This window comes from Crassostrea angulata, chromosome 2 (assembly GCF_025612915.1).
Source record: "Crassostrea angulata isolate pt1a10 chromosome 2, ASM2561291v2, whole genome shotgun sequence".
Lineage (NCBI taxonomy): Eukaryota > Metazoa > Mollusca > Bivalvia > Ostreida > Ostreidae > Magallana > Magallana angulata.
The window spans coordinates 13,863,261-13,871,248 of NC_069112.1; the positions used below are offsets into that span (position 1 = coordinate 13,863,261).

General features: G+C 32.7%; 1 pseudogene; it reads left to right on the plus strand.

The window, feature by feature from the left end:
• The first annotated feature begins 4,488 nt into the window (after positions 1-4,488).
• On the plus strand, positions 4,489-5,831 carry LOC128173381 (UDP-GlcNAc:betaGal beta-1,3-N-acetylglucosaminyltransferase 8-like; annotated as a pseudogene).
• The last annotated feature ends 2,157 nt before the right edge of the window (positions 5,832-7,988 follow it).

The window sequence follows — 7,988 nt, forward strand, 5'->3', positions numbered from 1 at the left end:
GTTCATCCGGTAATTAAACAAAATAAAGATAATGAACCAAAAATGCATGAATTAATTTTATAATCGGCTTAAGGTTTGTATTTTTTTTTCAATTTTCATTATTTCTAGGTCTAACTCTAGATGGAAAAGACTCTCAACTGCCTTTGTTATATCGGGCAGGATATTACTGCTTTGTTTGTCTAGACATAGTTTTGTTCGTTTGAGTATATCTAATTAGAGTCAATTGTTTGTCCAACTTAAGAAAACCCCTGGAACCAACACAGAATATACAAGATATACACAACAGTTGTGTCGTGTGCCCAGGTGCATGTTTGTGTATATCTAATTAGAGTCTATTGTTTGTCCAACTTAAGAAAACCCCTGGAACTAACACAGAATATACAAGATATACACAACAGGTGTGTCGTGTGCCCAGGTGCACGTCAGGGTTTCTAAAGGCCTTGAATCTTAGTATGTACGAGTATACGATAATTCTAGTGAATAAAAGTTAATTTACATTTGTAATTCATTTTCAAAGTATTATTTCCTAGCTCTGGGTTTCAAAAATGTTAGGTCTACAAATTAACGATACATGTTTATAAGAGTAACATCTTGAGGCTAATTAATTAATGTACCGGTGATCATACATAGGGGTTGATTATTTAAATAAATGTAAAAGGGTAAATATGTCACATACCCGGCCTGGCACATCATACAAATGTATGAACAAGTATATCTATACATCATTTGCAATTGCCACATGCAGTAAATACGTCACCGGTAATTGGTAATATTGTTTGTATAGAATTTATAGTTTAAAAATCATGTATACAATTACATGTAAATATTTAAACATATTGGAACGGCACCGCGATCATTAAAAACGGGAAATTGCGGGAAATTGAACAAATACTCTAATAGTATCAATGCATTTAATAAAAGAAATGATTTTATTTTCTTTCTTACATTTTTATAGCTATAAATTAGATGAACGTATATCTACTCGGTTTAAATTTATTAACTAGGAAAGCCTACTAGTGAGCCTAACGGTTTTTATTTAGGTATAATATATGTTTGTTCACTGAAGACCAAGTTCCGTATTTCATTCTAAATACATGCATGCTTGTAATTTATAAATTAGATATAATTGTTACAAACTGAATGGTTTGTCAATGGTTTGTCAAAAAATTTTTCAAGTAAACACATTCAATACATTGATTCAATATCTACTGATATATAGGATATAAAAACACTCCTATATATGCAAGATACCGTGGAGTAGAGGACTTGTAAACAAAGGGGCCCGGGTTCAATTCTCGCCATGGGCGTTTTTTTTTGGGGTTTTTTTTTTTTCATTTTATTTTCTAGAACAAAAACAGTTTTAATACCTTTTCTTTTAAATTTTTTTTTAATGGCTTAGCAGCTTAAAGGTGGCTCAAAGGTAGCTTAAAGGTGGCTTAAAGAAGTTTGGACATTAAGGACCTATAAGTTGTCCTTAAAGGTGGCTTAAAGATAGTCTTTAAGCTGCCTTTAAGCCATCTTTACGCTTTCTTTAAGCCACCTTTAAGCAACACATATAGCTTAAAGGTAGCTTAAAGGTCGTCTTTAAGCTACCTTTAAACACCTTTAAGCTATCTTTAAGGAGAACTTAAAGATGGTCATTCATCCTGTGCATGTTATCTTATTGAATATAAAGCTACTACACATATGTAAACCCGTTGTCCTAACCTTACCCCCCCCCCCCCCACCCCACCACAAAGCTTTATGACTGTCAAAGTTCACTTTATTTGACTTTTTATGTAGTCTCAATTGTTGTACACAAAGGTGTGAAACCATCGCACTGACAGGAAATCACTCTACGCTTGAACGCACAGAATACACAGGAATGAGGCAGGTAGATAATCTGTGAAACGATTGACCAAGAAGAATTCTACATGCATATCAAACAATTTCACTGATATATATTAAATAATCGATTCATTTTACTGCGTTCTTTAACCGCTAAACGTGTTTAAGATGTTCCTTCCCGCAAAAAAACCTCCATTATAAACTAAACGATAGAAAAAAACCCACAACGAATTAAACTTTCCAAACACAGTATATCAAGCATCACAAACATTGTAAAAAAATTAACTGTTAGACATACTTCTTATCTTCTTTATTAAAAATAAAACTAATAGAACGAAACTTTATCATGGAGGGAACACGTGGTAGAGCTAGCGGGCTGATTTGAATGACAGGTGCAGCACGTGGACTAAAATCTGAAATTACATGATGGATTCAATCACAGTGTACCATATTCTTTTATGAATACTAATGTTATGAATATCTAGTATTGGATATTAGTATAGTTCACATAAGTGTACGTTAAATTACGCCTACCCCCCCCCCCCCCCTCTCTCTCTCTCGCTCTCTCGTAAGGTGTTGTGCGATTAGACGAAGCCGTAAGCGATATAGAATTTTTCTTTTGTCGTGAATAGGTGTGAAAACCCCCAAGGGCATGATGTGTTCTACCCTAAGTTTGTTAATCACTACATGTATACACAGAAAATGATCGTGACTTAAACTTTATATGTATACACAGGAAACGCATACTGACATAACACGTTATGATTCCATGTGATTTAACGCAGCACCAACTTTATATATGGATGATAATTTTATTATTGAATGAAAAAATAGATTTTTTAGTTGACATTTGTTCATTTCTCAATTTAAAACATACACATGTATTGACCGTTTACGGCGCTATGCGTGTCAACTTATAAAATGAGAAGATGAAATTGCTCTGCATTGATACAAGTTCATCTAATGAAAATATTTAATTTTAAGATTGTTATAAAAACAGGATTAACAACTAATAGAAAGAATAACTGAAATAAGTACGTCAAATACAAAGATATGTGTTCTTATTTACACATCACAAAATTTAACAGCGTAATAATCATGTTATGTTGTAGTTCGAAAGTAGTTTCCAATTTAATGAAATTCCATTTCATAAATATAATTTATTAATTTTATAATAATATAGACCACAATTTATTTACAATGCAGCTGTTATGCTTAAATCTGAAGTCGCATATTTGACGTGGATTTACGCGGCCCGCATTGCCTGTAATGTACGGTAGCAGGAATAACGGTAAACCACACCGTCGCGGTGTCATCACGGTCCCAATCCATACCGCGATCAAAAACCGCGATGGTGTATCGCGGGAACGATAAAAATACCGTGACGGTAACGCGTTGCCTGTACTGTAAGTGTTTGTAATCAAATTTATTTAGAATCTATAGAAGCAAAATTACATAATTTTCATTCTATGCAAAACATTAGGTTGCAAAATTATTATACAATTCAATAAACAAAATTGTTTATGCCTAGAAAAAAAAAAAAGATTTGCTTCAATCATGTCCATCAAATTAAATTACATCCTGATTTATCTAAATAGCAATTGTTCATAGCAAAATAAAACACTGAAAAATATCGGCTTTCAAAATACTGTAAATCCGGAAAGAGTACGCATCAACATATCCGAAATACTAAAATTACATGTTTTAGGAAATTAATTCTTCAACAAAAAGAAAATTGCTGGGTTTCTTTCTTTTAACAAAACTTCTATGACGATAATACTGTTAATCTGTTATTTACTGGGCAAGTGTATAAGATAATTCAATGATAAACCTACAAATGTCTTCTCGATACAACTAACACATTATTTGCGCTTTCCCAAGTCAACACTGACGTTTAAAAAACTAGGTCAGTGCATTGTAGGTAAAAGAAGATGGAGTACAAAGAGGTGAAACGATTGTGAAGGGTATAATTAGACTAGGCTGGTGGTCCCGACGGTATAGGAACAAAGATGGAAATTGTTTAAAAATGAAAACTATTATGTTATAAAAAAAATTTTGTTTGCAAAAAAAAAGAATAGCGAATCCTTACACAATGTCAATTAGTTTAATAAAGGTTGATAATTAGACAAAACTGCTTTCTCGTTCATTTTTCATACATTAATAAACGGATTGCTTGTCAATATTCTGCGTGTAATATACTATTACTGCAAGTAAACAGTGGCATAGTAATATTGAAAAGCTTCATTTACCCCTCCCCCCCCCCACTCTTTCCGGTTGCTAATAACTTTAAGGGTGGGTTGTTTACATTGTTACTGACAAGACACACAGTCTCATTCATCTCCTGTGCACCCTAGGTAGTTAGGTTTTTCTGCACATCTTAAAAGGCAAGTTTTATTTTAACTAGGTCAAAAAATTTGAATGAGAAGGAAATTCCAAGGACGGGCGAGGCTTTTCAGAGTACTTTTATTATTAAAGTCAGTCGAGAGAGAAACTATTAGGTTGTTTACTCAACATTAATGTACATTTGTATTTAACGCTAAGGCTATTGCTAAAAAGGCACCATATGGTTCCATTATGACGCCAAATTTGACTACTATTTAATATTAAACTCGATCTCAACGTGGAAATGGCTGTATGAATATTTTTATTTGCCGATGACATTGTACATGGACGTTAGCTTGCAAATATTTAGAGGCATATCTAAAATATGAGAGCATATTCAACAAATGTTTCTGAAGTTTGCATGCGCAATTGATGCAAGAAAAATGGATTGAATCTATTCAAGCAAATGAGGTACGAAACTATATATATATATATATATATATATATATATATATATATATATATATATATATATATATATATATATATATATATATATATATAAATTCATATGTTTAAAAAAAAGAAATCGTCTCAACCAACCTATTTTCAAAACAAAACAAGACGTTTATGTACACTAAATGTTAACCTACCTGTACAATAAAAAGCCATCATAAATGTTACATAAGTTGGTTAATGAGGTGGAAGTTTTGAAAGTTAAAACAATCATTTTGACAATGAGACTGTTTTCTTGATTCACTTTTAGATTACGATAATGGTGTGTTTGCGATGGGAACGACCAACTTTTATGTACAGCATTAAAGCGTTATTTTTCATGATTGGAATTCTATCAAGTGTAAACATTATGCTGTACATTTCTAATGCAAACTTTACAACATTATCGAACTTCCATTTGAACAACATCTACCTGCACTTTTATTCACCTCTTCATTGCGAAAGAAGTGAACATTCTGTATTCCTTTTAATGGCTGTACCTAGTAGAGCAGGTCATTTCAGAGAGAGGATGGCTATCAGGAACTCATGGGGTAGTGTTGTTAAACAGGATACTTCTTTACGATTGATTTTCTTTGTCGGTAAAGAGGTTGACGAACTCAACCAAAAAATTAAAGACACGTTTGCCATGGAGAAGGAAAAATTCATGGACATTGTTGAATTATCTTAAAAAAAGCAAACCGGTGAATTCGATTATTGGATGTAACACAAACGGGACCGTGGACAGAAATAAGCATTCAAAATATTACATCTCAAAAGAAGAATACAAACCAGATAATTTCCCGGATTACTTTGGCGGCCCAGCATATGTCATATCCGGTGATATCCTCGGCAAGCTTTACCTGGCTACGAGCGAAGTGCCATCCATATTTATTGAGGATGTGTATATAACTAGATTGTGTAGAAAATGTATAAATGCTCAAGGAGTTGGACATCCGGGCTTTAGATGCCTTGACAGAATTAAAGAACCGTGTGGGGGACACTTCAGGAACTTAATCACAGGACATCCTTATTCAGCGGGGGAAAAAGAACGCATGTGGGTGCAATTAAGTTATAATATCACATGCTGAAGTAGAAATTCCTAATAGTAGTATAAAAATGTAACAAGTATGTGATGACATTCAATTTTGATCTGAATATCGATAGTTTTAGGATATATATCTATTGCAATAATACTAATTAACATACAGGTTGTCGAAATATGTCTTCAAAAAAAAAAAAAAAAACAGATGTCGATGTTTTTATTTATTTATTAATTTTAAGAATATGTTTATTCATTTTTATTCAAAATGTATAAGCTTTGGTAAAAAAAAATACGTACTGTTTAGAAATTGCATGTGGCCTTCATTTTTACTAAAAAAAAAGGTAATTACAAATGTGTTATTTCAGGTCAAACACTTTGTGCAGGCATTACTGACTAATAACAGCATCAATTTGTTTGTGTGTGTTATACATTTGTTTATTTATAACCTGAGTTCCAGTGTCAATGAAATATCTTCCTACACATGGGTTAGGAATACATATTGAATGACTGAGGCAGCGGCATTTATTAAAGGTTTCAACCGAAATATTTCTCTAAAAAATAATAATAAACAGCAAAGGGTATTTATCTAATAAAAAAACGAAGTTTACTGAAGCGTTTCTGTGGAGGTTGCTAAAGATAAGGGATATCTATTGTGAATCGGGGTTTAAAAAAAATGATAGGCATTTTAAAAGGAAAGACTTCATCTTTTCTATTAATTATTTCATTAGAAAGGTCTTGTGGTGTGGGGATAGGTCGACAGGTGAAATTTAATCTTTCATAACACCTGATACTACTCATAATTATCCCTGAGGTCTGAGTTTGCAGTGTCCACATTCTTCGTTAATTGAACATGTGAGTTGAAATGACAAACTTCTTATGGATATTTATCAGGAAAATTCTTCTCTCAATTCGAAAATGATTCAGAACACCTCGCACAGTCTTTTAACGTAATTATCCAACTACTTTTTATGTCAATACCGTATAGATTACGTAATATCTATATTAGCAGGTGGTATGACAGTTGTCTCATTCAAGGAGGCAACATTAGATTTATTGCGTACAACATCTTTCACTTATGTGTAGCTGGGAAATGAGTGGCAGTTTTTTCCGTAAAAAACAATCTCACACCCTATTTTTCGCTAAAATTAATCAAATATCAATTTAGTAACAATTACAATCAAAGTACTTAACAGTGCGTCTACGAGAGAGTCAGGCAGTTTCCAAAAATGTCAATTTCTGGAGTTTTAATAATTGTTATCACTTGTCTCATAAATCCAAGAGGGATTGCCAACAATGAAGAAAATTGATATTAAAGTTTGTTTATTTGGTTTGTATTCTAATGCCATGGTACCATAATTTCTTGGTGTAAGGCGGCGTGAAATCTAATACAACATCAATGGGTTCCATATGTGTGCCTAAAAATTTTGCCATAATTCAAAATATTTCATTGATAACATTTACATTTACTGATTACACTGGGGCCCTAATTGATTGCAAAATATCAAAACTCTGATGTAATCTGTTGTCATGACAACCAAATAAATGTAACTGGTAACTGGCCAGAATTAATGTCTTTCAATGGGAAAATAATCCCAATATGAAAAAGGTTTTGGACGCCCCATTTCAAATTTTCAATAAATATTTAGAAAAAATGATTGTAAAAAAATGTAGAATTAAAATTTAATGTTTGGGTTTTAAGGGATTATGAAATACCGCTAATTTTAGTGGAGGTGACTAGATAATTGTTGATATTTTAATACAAAAATCAAAAAAATTAAGTTAATATTAGTTTTCTGAGATATTATAACGCATAAATGATTAGAAAAATTAAAATAAACAATTACATTGCTCAATGTCTTATAAATTTCGTAACATATGGTGGAAAACTAAGTTTAGATTAATTTCCCTTTGCTTCACCTCTGGTTATCTCCCCTTTTATTGCTCTCTCCAATGGAGATAGTAAATTTGTATCGGTGGAGGGAAATAATGGCTTCTCCTGGCAGGAGCTAAGGCAGCCCTTCTAGTATCTGTGACTTTGCTAGGTCATACAGACATAGAACATGTGAAGGGTTTGACAAAGAGGTTTTTTTCCTTGACTGATGATATATTACAACACTTAAAACGATGTCAAGCATTAACACGACATCAGACAAGAATCCCAGAAGGACTTCTGCCAATGTTTCACAGTGGGATATTTGTTGTTTCAAAGGATGTTATTCAATTGAATGTATGCAGAAGTCACAGGAATAGTCTTTGTACTCACTGGTAAAAAGACTCTCGGAGCTGTATGCAATCTGCATCC